The following is a 13,041-nucleotide window of genomic DNA, read 5'->3' as shown; positions in this document are numbered from 1 at the left end:
TCTGTCTTTTCCCCTTCGAACAGCAGCGAGCCCTGAGCGCTTTCTCTGCAGGGACTCCACTCCCACACAGTCCTTCTCCACAAGCACTGTAGAGAGAGAATGACTCGACTCCTTCTCACCTCCAATGGGAAGCAACTGAGCATGTAGCAGTGTCTCAGTTCCTGTCGAGAAAGTGATTTCACACCAACCTCTTTGTATTTTGGTCTAGGCCAAGAAGAATAAGTTGCATGTTCTTAACTTCAAATTATCTTCTAAACAATTTAAAATGCCATTGTATTTTTGTTTTTAAGAGTGAAAATAGGCTCTCGGCACACTGGCTGCAGGTATGTCAGCTGCTTCTGCCATCAGAGGTCCTGGGACCCTGGCCCCCGCTCTGAAGGCCCTCTCCCTCTGGCCTGTAGTCCCCAGTGAGGCTGGGACTGACTGGGCACATACAACTTTGTGGACACGGTGACAGAGAAGCCCCTACTTCCAAGGGTGGGAGGATACAAAAATATATATATATATACTGAGCATATCTATACTAATAAAAGGCCAGGTGTCATGACCAGAATGACCACTCGACCAGTCGCCATGAGGTGCACTGACCACCTCTCGGTCCCTCCCCTGTGGCCACATGAGCAGCGGCGGGCGGGTCGGTGGGGTGGCGAGTGCGGCAAGCAGCAGCGGGCTACCGCGCACGATTTCACGCGCTGGGCCTCTAGTATATATACACTGAGTGGCCAGATTATTATGACCACCTGACGTTTGTAGGCAAATTAGCCATACACTGCATCGTATGGGATATGGAAGCCAAAGGCCTGTCCGAACACCTTTGCTGTCTGCAGTTACCAAGATAAAACGTCTCCAATCTACAGAGGAACACAAGGATTGGACAGTCGAGCATTGGAAAAACGTCATGTGGTCCGATGAATCACGTTTCCAGTTGCATCATGCAGATGGCAGAGTGAGAATTTGGCAGAAACAGCATGAAAGCATGCACCCCACATGCATGAGTACAACCCTTCAAGTTGGTGGGGGCAGTGTTATGGTTTGGGGCATGGTTTCCTGGCATGATTTGGGCCCTTTAATTCATGTGGAACAATGTCTGAATAGCACAACATACTTAAGTATAGTTGCTGATCAAGTTCATCCTATCATGTTGATGGCGTATCCCAATGGAGATGGCTTCTTCCAACAAGACAATGCGCCATGCCATGGTGCTCATATTGTGCAGGAGTGGTTTCAAGAACATGAGGGAGACTTTACCTTGCTTAGGTGGTCCCCACAATCACCAGATCTCAATCCAATTGAGGATTTGTGGGACGAAGTTAAAAGAGCCATCAGGCAGCTGGTTCCACAAACATCAAATCTCACAGAACTGGACAGTGCTATTCATCAGGCATGGTGTCAGATTCCTCACATCATCTTTCAACATCTCGTGGAGTCAATGCCAAGAAGAATTGCTGCAGTATTGAAGGCAAAAGGTGGCCCAACGAAGTACTGATGGGGTGGTCATAATAATCTGGCGACTCTGTGTGTGTGTGTGTGTGTGTGTCACACACACACACACACACTGAGTGGCCAGATTATTATGACCACCCCATCAGTTCTCTCTCTCTCTCTCTCTCTCTCTCTCTCTCTCTATATATATATATATATATATATATATATATATATATATATACATACTGGGGATTGAGCCTGCAACCCAGGCATGTGCCCTGATGGGGAATCAAACCGTGACCTCCTGGTTCATAGGTCGATGCTCAACCACTGAGCCATGCCAGCCAAGCCTTCTCTAGCTTTTATGTTTATACTAGAGGCCCAGTGCATGAATTTGTGCACAGGTGGGGTCCAGCTGGCCTGCCCTGATCGGGGCCAATCAGGCCACGTTGGCCAGGGGGAGGGGACATGGGAGGTTGGCCAGCAAGACCTTCCCCCTGGTTGAACTCCCAGTTGAACTCTTGTTCGAACTCCCAGTTGAGGGGACAATTTGCATGTTAGCCTTTTATTATATAGGATATTTTTCAAAGGCTCTATTCTAGCTTGGCAAGCTGCAGTTGGACAAGTCATCCAGCCTTTCCATTGAATGAGGGAATTGGCAAAATGGCTCTACAGTTCCATCCAGTTCCCAAATCTGTGATGTTAATACGACAAATAAGAAACAGCTGGCTCAGGAGAATCATGTTCTCAGAAAAGGGACTGGATGTTTCTTCTTATGCTTGATCTTAGCCAAAAGGTGAGAAGTGATGGATGTTTCTTCTTAGAACAGTGCGTGGTACTCTTCACCAGAAACAAGTTCAGGTGAAAGGAGATTATTGTGAAATGGGCTTTTCTAGCTGATCATCCTCTCCTTTCTGATGATGCTAGTCATCACCACCCCAGACTTTTTGATAGGTCTGTGGCTTTAATATTTTCCATCATAACACACCCGTGCTCTGTGGCCATCTTCCTGGGAACAGGGCTTGTGCTGCTTCCCAGCCTCTGTTCACTTTGAGATGCTTCGTATCTATTGACTGTATGATGGTAGGAGGGTGGAGGAGTAGGGAGATGGAAAAACATGAAAGAAAAAAAAATACCTACGTCTTCAACTGGGAATTGTCGAAAGCAATAGAAGCGTCTCATAAATTGCTTACCTTTTCCCACTCCCTCCCTCACCTGCAAAGAATGCCTGGTGCATAACAGCTCCAAAGGACAGATGTAATCATGTCATTGCTCTACCCAGAACTCTTTGGTGACTTCCGGCTGCCCACATTTGAGCATTTGGGACTATCTCTGGCCTAACTCCAAGCCTTCCTTTCCAGATTGCTGTCACATTCCTCAGATTCTTTTCTTCTTCTTCTTCTTTTCCTTCTTCTTCTTCTTCTTCTTCTTCTGCTCCTTCTCCTTCTTCTCCTTCTTCTTCTTCTCCTCCTCTTGCTTCTCCTCCTCCTCCTCCTCTTCCTTCTCCTCCTCCTCCTCCTTTCTTCTTTTTTTAATGTGTCCCGGACATGAAACAGCTCTGGCCACCAACACAGGCATCAAGCTAAGATAAACTAAGGACCGTACATCTGCTTTGCTCTGACTGATATAAAAGCAACACCACCAACCAGGTGTCTCCTTGTGAATTGCTGGGGGAGGGGGGTATTCAGATTCTTTCCGGTCCTCAGAGAAAGCATTCATCTCTGTACCTCCATACTTTTGCTTGGCTAGATGGTCTTTCTAAAATGCTCTAATCCCATATCTACCTCTTGAAAGCCTAATAATCATTTAAGGCCTAGCTAGTTCTGCTGCCTCCTTAATGAAGCCTTCCTGGATGTCCCGAGCCAGGAATGATCTCTCCCGTATTTGAACATTCATAGTCTTTGGTTTGTAGCTCTCTTTTGGTACTACTTGCTGTCTATCTACCCTTACAAGTATTTCTATGCATCGCTGACCACACCTTTATGTGCCTGAGAGCTTTTAGCTCATGTTATGCACTTAGCAGGTAGTCAATAAATGCTTCCCAATCCGCATATAAAATGAAGCCAGCACAAAAATGCATGCATTGGTGCCAACGTGGCAGCGCCGCAGGGCAGCTGCAAGGCAAGGTGAAATGGAGATCTAAGAGCAAATGGCCTCAGACCACCTCAAAGCACAAAGGCTTCATTTTCTAGAACTGAATCTGCTGGTAGCTTGCCAGCTCTGTCTCCCTCCCAGAGAGGACCCATTTCCCCCCTTCTCTTTTCTCTTTTGAGCCACACACACCTGCATCCCTCTCATATTGAATAAAGGAAGAAAGAATTGGAAATATAAGATGCACCAAGGAGAAGAAGTACTAATTTTGACAGATTATGTTGTGGTTAGGCTAATCTCACAATACAGGGAGTTTAGTTTTGATCACTTTCTATTTATTGTTTCCTTAAAAACAAAAAAAAAAAACAACAACCCACCACCTTATTTAAAACAAGCTTTAAGGCTGCATGGGCTCTAAATCAGTGCTTCACAAACTTGAATATCGCAGACACCATCAGAGGATCTTATTAAAATGCGGATCCTGATTTCCGTGGGTCTGGGTGGAGTCTATAACTGTGCATTTCTAACAAGCTCCCAGGTGACACTTATGCTCCGGTTCTGTGGACATCACCTTGGGAAGCAAGGGCCAATACATAATTTTCAAACTGTGTGCAGTATCTAAGTTTTTCAAATCACCTTGAATGCCATTTAGCCGATTTCATTTTATTATAGCTACGTTACACATTAGAAGCCATCTCCTTGAAGACAGAGCCTTCTATCTCTTCCTTATATCTCTATATTTTCCCTTATAAACCTCATACTGCTAGCATATAGTAGGTCTTCATAAATGTTAAGTGAATACATGAGTAAATTCATGGGCTAAGCATATTGCAGGGCATGGTTATGCTACCTCAGAGAAAGCGGAGCCCAGGAAAAGATCTCAAGGTGCTGTATGAAAACTTGGTTCCCTCAGGAGCTGACCTCATTGCCTAAGGAGAGGGACCATTTTGAATTGACTGGAACAAATGCCCTTTCGGGTGCCTTAGGTTCCCAGTCACACTTTGGAATGTGCCACTAGGAAGGACACGTCACTTAGTACATGGCAGTTACCATACACAGAGTTTTAGTATTATGAGTCCCTGGGAACATCTCACTAGAATCCATGTCATTATTCGAATGCTAATTATGGAACCCATGATATATCCAGGCTCTTAGCCTTTCTCCCTTCCTTCTCCTTCCTCATTTCTTTTCATCACTTTTCAACATTTTGGCACTCTCCATTGTATCATAAACAGAGCTGCTGGTGAGAGCTTTCTGTGACGGAGATCTCTCCAGAGCATGCTTCTTCCTGTGAGCTTCATATACCTGCCCACTGCCAACCAGAAGCTAAAACATCTGCTTAGTATGGCATTCTAGGCCCTTAGCCACCTGCCCTGTTTTATCTTTCATCCTTCTCCACCAGACAAATGGGCTCCCTGAGGCCTCCATTTTCCCCCCTTTATTTTTTTTATTATTATTATTTTTTAAAATTTCTTTATTGATTAAGGTGTCACATATTTGTCCTCATCCCCCCATTCCTATTCCACACCCCTCCCCACGGATGCCCCAAACCCCTGTTGAACTTAACCATTGGTTAGGCTCATATGCATGCACACAAGTCCTTTGGTTGATCTCTCCCCCCTCCTCCCACCCTCCCCTATCCTCCCTCTGAGGCCCAATAGTCCGATCAATGCCTCCTTGTTTCTGGTTCTGTTCTTGTTCATCAGTCTATGTTGTTCATCATTTCCCCTAGATGAGCAAGATCATGTGTCACTAGAGATATACTTATAAGAACTGAATGTGAGATGAGCAATAATAGTTATGCTGACCGGCAAATGAATCAGTCTGTAGTGAGTTTCTTTCTGGACCAACAGTTCTTTTGAGACCCAATATCAATGTCCACCAGTTCCTTATGTGTACATGTCGGCACTGACCCCTCAGCTCTGGATGGTGGACAAATGGTGGTAATGCAGGTCCCCCCCCTTTATTTTTTTGCTTTTGCTGTTTGCTTTGCCTAAAATGCCTTCTCTCCACCTAGCAACCCCATACTCCTGGCCCTGCCCAATTCCACCTTCCCCTGGGGTCCTCCTAACGCTCCAGAAGAACTAGTCAGTCTTCCTCAGGGGGCCCTGCCTCTTTGCTCCTCCTGTTTCTGCATGTATCTCATTGCGTTATGGATGAACTCTACCTCTGTCCTGCCTGCCGGTTCTCCTTTGTGTCTTCAGTTCGCAGTGGGCACTGAACTCGTGGTTGTTGAAGAAACGAAGTCAACAGGGAAATACGTTAGCTTACCATTATTCATTACAATCCCTCTTCCTTTCTCCTGGCAACCCAGAAGGAATTCACACTGATCCAGCTCCTAGTATGTGCCAATATCATTACTTCCATATCCTATTTATTCTTCACAACTTCTCTATATGGTAGGTATTGTTATCCTCAGTTTATACACGAAGACACTGAAAGTCAGGGAAGTTAAATCATGTGCCCCAGAGCTTCCTGAAGATTTTGTCTGCAGACTTGAGTCTCAGAATTTAGCCTTTTGTTAGAAATTGGAGCTCTGGAGGCCTAAGTCCCATTAAGTTGACACTGAAAGCATGTGCCTCCTTAATAAGGCTATTGGTTAGGTAGGGAATCTGTCAGTGGCATTTGAGTCACTCATTCCTAAAATAAGACTTCAGATGTGAAATGGATTTCCCCCTTTTCCTGTCCCTCATACACTCGTATGACTCAAGTGGAGGGCACAGTAAGTAGGGAGCTGACTGATTTGGTAGGTATGAATGACATTGAGGGTGAGGCAATATTTCTTAACCACAAGTAGCCAAATTATTTCCCCTTTCATAAGAGGTTATTGCTGGTCAAACTCAAGCAGCCATCATTTGAAAACATTTTCAAGAGTGTTTTTTTTTTCTTTCTATTCAATTTAAAGACAATCGATTTCATGCTTGCTTGTCTAGTTCTTCAGATATATTGCATCTATGGGGTAATCAACTAATCTAGGACTAATGCAGACAGAAACGCACTTAGTATCTGTGTGATCTTGGACAAGTTATTGTACCTCTCTGAGCCTCCACTTCCTCATTTAGCAAGCGAGGTTGCCTGAGAATACATATTTGTGAAAACAGGTGCTGAGCCTGTAATAACTGCTCACAAATGTTTGCTGAACCTGAGGAGACCCCAGCTTGCCTAGTCTTCCCCACACTTCTATCTCAATCCTGCTCAAGCATTGATTGAAGTGCTTAAGGAATCCTAGAAACAGGTTGCATATAAATTATAAGCAAATATTCAATGATGTATCTGAATATTTAAGTAAGGGTGCCCTTTGGGATTCTCTTTTCTCTTCAGAAAAATGTGGGCCACAGTGAAATGAAGTGAAGCTGAAATAAATTTCAGGGGAAGAGATTAAACAAAGAACTTCATGTATATAGGCATAGCCCATGGACAAACAATAGGGGAAGACCTGGGGAGGGGGTGGGAGTAGGGTGGAGGGGGTCAACAGGGGAAAAACAGGGACATCTGTAATACTGTCAACAATAAACATTAAAAAAGGAAGAAAATGAATGAAACTCACCCATTCACTAAGGATTTAGAGTCAATTGGAACACTGGCCTCTGAATCCCTGCTTGTTTGTTTTTTTTTTGTTGTTGTTTTTTTTTATATATTTTATTGATTTTATTACAGAGAGGGATAGAGAGTTAGAAACATCGATCAGCTGCCTCTTGCACACCCCCCACTGGGGATGTGCCCACAACCAAGGTACATGCCCTTGACTGGAATCGAACCTGGGACCTTTCAGTCCGCAGGCCGACGCTCTATCCACTGAGCCAAACCGGTTTCGGCCCTGCTTGTTTGTTTTTAACGCCCTGCCCTAACCTTTGGTACTGTCTTCCTCTGGGGACCCTATCTCTTTGCTCCTCCTCTGTTTCTGCCTGCTAGAAACGGGGAGGTTCAGATCTGCCTGGACCCATCCTGGATGGGTATCAAGAAAGGAGATGTTGCCCTAGCTCCGTGGTCAGCAAACTGCGGCTCGCGAGCCACATGCGGCTCTTTGGCCCCTTGAGTGTGGCTCTTCCACAAAATACCACGGCCTGGGTGAGTCTATTTTGAAGAAGTGGCGTTAGATGAAGTTTAAGTTTAAAAAATTTGGCTCTCAAAAGAAATTTCAATCGTTGTACTGTTGATATTTGGCTCTATTGACTAATGAGTTTGCCGACCACTGCCCTAGCTGGTTTGGCTGGTGGATGGAGCACTGGCCTGCGGACTGAAGGGTCCCAGGTTTGATTCCGGTCAAGGACACATGCCTGGGTTGCAAGCTCAATCCCCAGTGTGGGGCAGGAGGCAGCCAATCAATGATTCTCTTATCATTGATGTTTCTAAGTCTCTATCCCCCTCCCTTCCGCTCTGAAACCAATAAAAATATATTTAAAAAAAGAAAGAAGTTGCTTTTCTTAATCTAGTAAAATTTACTAACGAAAGGTCTATGCTAGAGAGCTGCCCTCCCTGCTTTGGCCACAGCTGTTCCTTCAGGAGACCCCAGACCCATGTTTTGGCATTTGTCGTTTCCCGTGTTGGCTTCTGCACCCTGTGAATGCCTCAACTGTGACACAGGTCATGCGGTTTATATTGGTGTCTGAGTCTAGACTGTTGCTCTTTTTCCAGAGCAAGGCTTGTCTTTTCCTTTTTGCATTCCCAGTGTCCAGCACAATTTCCTGTCTGAAATCATTCTGCTTTCTGATCCTAAGCTTCCTTAAGCTCCCCCCGTTTTCTCCTTTTCTCTCTGACTGCCTTCTCAAATTCTCACATCTAACTCCCAGCTCATTTCTGCCATCTCATGCTCCCTCACCTCCTCTTTCTCTTGCTTGCCACATAATCCCCACACAGGCACTGTTAACTGCTGTGTTTCCTTAGGATACGTTTTGCTTTTTGTTGTCTTATAGAGATTGCATTTCAAAACACAATATTAAATTGTCAAAGAGGATATGTTTCTTAATCGCTGTCACAAATCCAGGGTTATTTTTTTGGGGGGGGGGGGGGAAAGATAGGCTCTCATCCTGGAGGTCCCCAGCACTATAGGAATTACTTAGGTGGGAATTAGGCCTGTGTTTTTATTGACTGCATTTCCAGGCAGAGTGAAGAGCCTGGAATGTCCCAAGGTTGGAAAAATGTTCTCACATCAAGAATACTCCGACAGTGCCCTCGGCGGTCCCGGCTCTGTCTCCTGCTTCAGCAGTGTTTGGACGGAACAGACCCAGGGCCGCCCCTTCTTCCAGCCTCCAGCCACCCTCCAGCGTCTCATCCAGTCACCACCTCAGGGCCACCTCTGAGACCAGCCAGCACACCGTTTTTCTTTTCTACCTTACCTCCTTATTGCCCAACAACCATGAGCTCCCAAATTCGTCAGAATCACTCCACCGAGGTGAGGCCAACCTGCATCTGCGGGCCTCCCACACCTACCTCTCTCTGGGCTTCTATTTCCACCCGGTGACGTGGCTCTCAAGGGCGGGGGCCGCTTCTTCTGAGAGTTGGCAGAGGAGAAGCGCAAGGACGCCGAGCATCTCTTCAAGTTGCATCTCTTCAGGGCGTGCTGAGGCCCTCCCCAAGATGAGTGGGCAAAACTCAGGGGGCCTTGGAAGCGGCCCTGGCCTTGGCGATGAACCCGAACCAGACCCTTTGGGAGCTGCAGGCCCTGGGTTCTACCCTCAGCTCTGTGACTTCCTGGAGAACCACTTCCGGGGTGAGCAGGCGAAACTCATCGAGAAGATGGGCTACACCTGACTCACCTCTGCCGGCTGGCCGGCCCCCAGGCTGGGCTGGGCGAGTATCTCCTCGAAAGGCTCACCCTCAAGCACGACTAGGAGCCTTTGGAGCTCAGAGGCCTTTGTGGGGCCCCTCTGCATGCCCTGGTGTCTGGCTTTTGCCTGAGCCTCTCCCCGAAACTACTAGCCATTCTTTTAACCACCTGAAGCCCTCTCCCATGCATTGGACCAAATGGAAACAATAAAGCTTTTTGAAAGAAAAAAAAAAAAAAGGAAGCCTACACCAGAGCAACAATGATGCTATTTACTTTGGCTGCCATTGCCCCTTTCTCAACTCTGCCTCCTGCATCCAAACTAATGCCTCTGTTTCTTTAGGGCACCCCCACAGAAAGATACTGTATAACTGAGACATGTATTAACCCTTTGCACTCGCTTGCTTTTCTCTCGATTCCTTTATTCTACTCGGGATTTAATTTTTTCAATACCCCAGATTTTACAAAGTGCGGCAGTAGAATAAAAAACTGGAGTTTCTTTTCATACAAACTTATTTATTTGGATTTTTTTTTATATTTCAAATTATTGATACATTCAAAGAGTAATTTCAATCTCGACATCCGAGTGCAAAAGGTTAAATTCTAAATGGAGATGGCATGGAGATAATCTGTGAACCAAACACCGAGTTAATATTTCAGTAAGCAGTTCAACGGTTCTTTTCCTTAAGAAGAAGAAGGAGAAGCAGCAGCAGCAGCAGCAGCAGCAGCAGCCTACCTGCTTTTTCCTGTGCCCTGCCCCCTCCCAGCACACATGACTTAGGAATGTTATGTAAGGGAGCCCAGGGCACTGACCTGCACGCCTCCACACTGTTTGTGCTGTTGCCTTGGACACTGGGACACAATCACTGTCTTTCCAAATCAGCTCACCTGCTGAGTAATGGGCTGGCTGAGGGCCCAGCTGGCGCCTCCTAGCTCCCTGGAGCACCAAGACCACATTTCCTCCCTCTAAAAATTCGCTTTGGTTTTGGTCAGGAACACTGAAGGAGTTTCTACCCTTCTCTTGGTCCTAAGAACGAAAGACTATCCAACAAAGCAGTTAGGTCATTAGAAATGGAAAAAGCATCCGGGCCCTTTGCCCTGAGCCCAGAGGAGCAGGTAGGTGCAGTCATGCTGGTGTAGAAGTTGTGTAGGGACGACACTCTAGGAGCCTAGACATTCCCAGGCTGGGGACGCCACCATCGGGTTGGCACTTTCTCACACCACCCTCCTTCCCACAGCATGAACTAGTGTCAGAAAAGCTCCGGCCTTGTGGAGAGGGAACCCAGAGTACAAGAACCATTTCTGCTTTAGAGTGATTTTCCTTTGCAATCAATAGAGTGATGAGACCTTGATGCATTTTTGCACTAGGAGTGGTTTGTGGGGGCAGGGGTGTGAGTATCTAGGTGATGGAGAACCCAAAGTCCATGACACTGCTCCCTGCGTAACCTTTCTGCTGGCACTTGTATGAGCAGCCCGGGTGGTGGGGGTGGGGGCTCAGCGCACCTGCTATTCCCAGGTATGTCCTGGGGATCTCCAACCTAAGAATTTTCTTTCAAGGTTCATGTTGTTTGTGCGTGCGTGCATGTGCATGTGTGCATGTGTGTGTGTGTTTCTTTTAAATTAAACTACTTTTTGAAACAATCCCAAACTTACAGAGAAATTGAAAGCATAGTGCAAAGAACATCTTTTTTCGCCTGAACCATTTAAAAGTCAGTTGCCTATATATTTGTTCCCCCCTCCCCCAGGAACCTATATTTTATAGATCTTTTTGACTTTAATAACCAAAGTAATAAAAGTTTAATAATGCTATTTCTTATTTTATAGTGATAATTAAAATTTTTTAATTATTGTTTTCTTGGCTATTTTATTTTTTCCTAGTTTTATTGAGATGTAATTGATATTTCTGCATGAGCTAAAGCTCTTTAAGCACAGTGTCCGGCACATGGTAAACACCCAACACATGTTTGCTCTGCCTAATACAGCTGCATTTACTTTAACGTAAAGAAGTCTACCACGCCCTGGCTGGATGTGGGGTTAGCCTGTGGCTTCCTCAGGTAGCCCCTGGCACACAGTTCTGGGCACCCTGGGGTGTTTATCCAGTTTCAAAGGCTGGGAGTGGCTTTTGCTTCTTTTCAGGCTGGAGGAGCAGGGAATAAACAGCCCGAACACCAGGCCTCCCTTCTCCTCTGACTTTCTACTCCTTCCCCGGTCAGCACCTCTCACCACATCCTGGGGAAGAACAAAGCAGCAGATGAGGGGAAATGAAGCAGGACCAGGCTGAGCCGTTTCCCAAGAGCGCCCAGCTCCCCGCGCTGCTGAGGCACCATGCTGGCGTCCAGAGCCCAGCCAGGACCCCAGAGAGCTGAGCTGACAAATGACCTTGGCTTTGTTCTGGTTTCTTTTTGTTGTGACAAGAAGGCAGGACCCCCGAGGCTGAAAATCTTCCCATCCCAAACCCTGTCCCCTGGGATGGTGGTTTCTCTAGAGAGCAGGCTAAAAGCTTCATCCCAGCTCCCAGCCTGCTCCTAAACCTGCCACCTGCTCCTTCTACAGGGCATGTCGCTCTGGGGTTTTTCACGACACATCGAATCTCCTGGGTTGTTGGGGAACGTGGGGTTTGTGTGAGAGACGGAAGCCTGCTTTCCTGATGAGGTCACTGTTTCTTGAATTATTACCTCGCTTCCCTTGGCCTGAGCAAGCAGCAGGAATGCCTTGGAGTGGGATTTGTTTGTGAAACATCAAATCCCTGCCTAGTTACGCCCGAGCCGGCCCAACTTGCCTCCAAACCCCGATCCCTTCCAAGTTCTTCAGTCTTCAGTCCTGTGGGTGCAGGTGTCTGTTATCTGCTTCAGGACTAGAGGCCAGCTTCCTTCCCAGGTCCCAGGTACGTGGCAGGGCCGGTGGTCCCCTGGGCCAGCCTACTTGGTAGGTTTCATCTGAGGGCTAATTTTGCTGGTAGGGAGTGTAGGCAGGAGGCCAGGGCCACATTTGGCAGCAAGCAGGCAGCTCCTGGAGAGAGCGAGCCGTTTGAATCCACAGTGAAGTCCAAGGATGGTCACCGCCCTCCACTTCCTGCCTGTGAGCCAGGGCCGTTGGCTGTGTTGACCTGGCTGGCAGGGCAGTGCGGCTGCCTCAGGCTTCAGGCTCTGGCCCCACGGCCACACCACGGGGAGCAGGTAGCCTGGGGCCCTGCCAGCCCGGCGCCACTGTCTGCCAGCCACTGGTGGGCCTGGCTGGGGAGGCTGGCCCAGGGCTTTGAAATGATTCTATTTTCAGCCTCTGACTCCCTCTTCAGCCCCCACTCCTGCTGAGCTTCCTGAGCCACTTCTCCCCACTCGCAGCCCAGCTTCTTTCTGAATGGAGGGGATTATCATAACACCATATGTTAGAAAAGCAATTCACAATTTATAAGGTCCTTTTATGCACCAGCTCTCTTCTGATCTTTCATCAGCCTGGGAGGTCCAAGGGCAGGTCCTTTAACCCATGATTCACAGAGGAGGGACAATGGAGGCTCAAAGAAAGACACACACACACACACACACACACACACACACACACACACACACACACGGTAAGTCTGCAAGTCAGTGTGGGGCTGAGTCTTAGAACCTGGCTTCCTGCCTTGAGTCTGGTGCTCAGCCCACCACCCTTCATGTCCAGGTGTCCTTGTGTATATGGCACCAGCGGGTGGGATCCTGCAGGACCACCTGTGGTGGCCGGTTCCTGTCTTCTTCAAGGAGGACATTTACTTCTGGGGAGTA

General features: G+C 47.1%; 1 pseudogene; it reads right to left on the bottom strand.

Moving 5' to 3' along the window:
- Positions 1-2,957: 2,957 nt before the first annotated feature.
- On the bottom strand, positions 2,958-3,100 carry LOC114234723 (small nucleolar RNA SNORA48; annotated as a pseudogene).
- Positions 3,101-13,041: the final 9,941 nt, after the last annotated feature.

This window comes from Eptesicus fuscus, chromosome 19 (genome assembly GCF_027574615.1).
Source record: "Eptesicus fuscus isolate TK198812 chromosome 19, DD_ASM_mEF_20220401, whole genome shotgun sequence".
NCBI lineage: Eukaryota > Metazoa > Chordata > Mammalia > Chiroptera > Vespertilionidae > Eptesicus > Eptesicus fuscus.
This window is presented reverse-complemented; position numbering and strand designations above follow the sequence as displayed.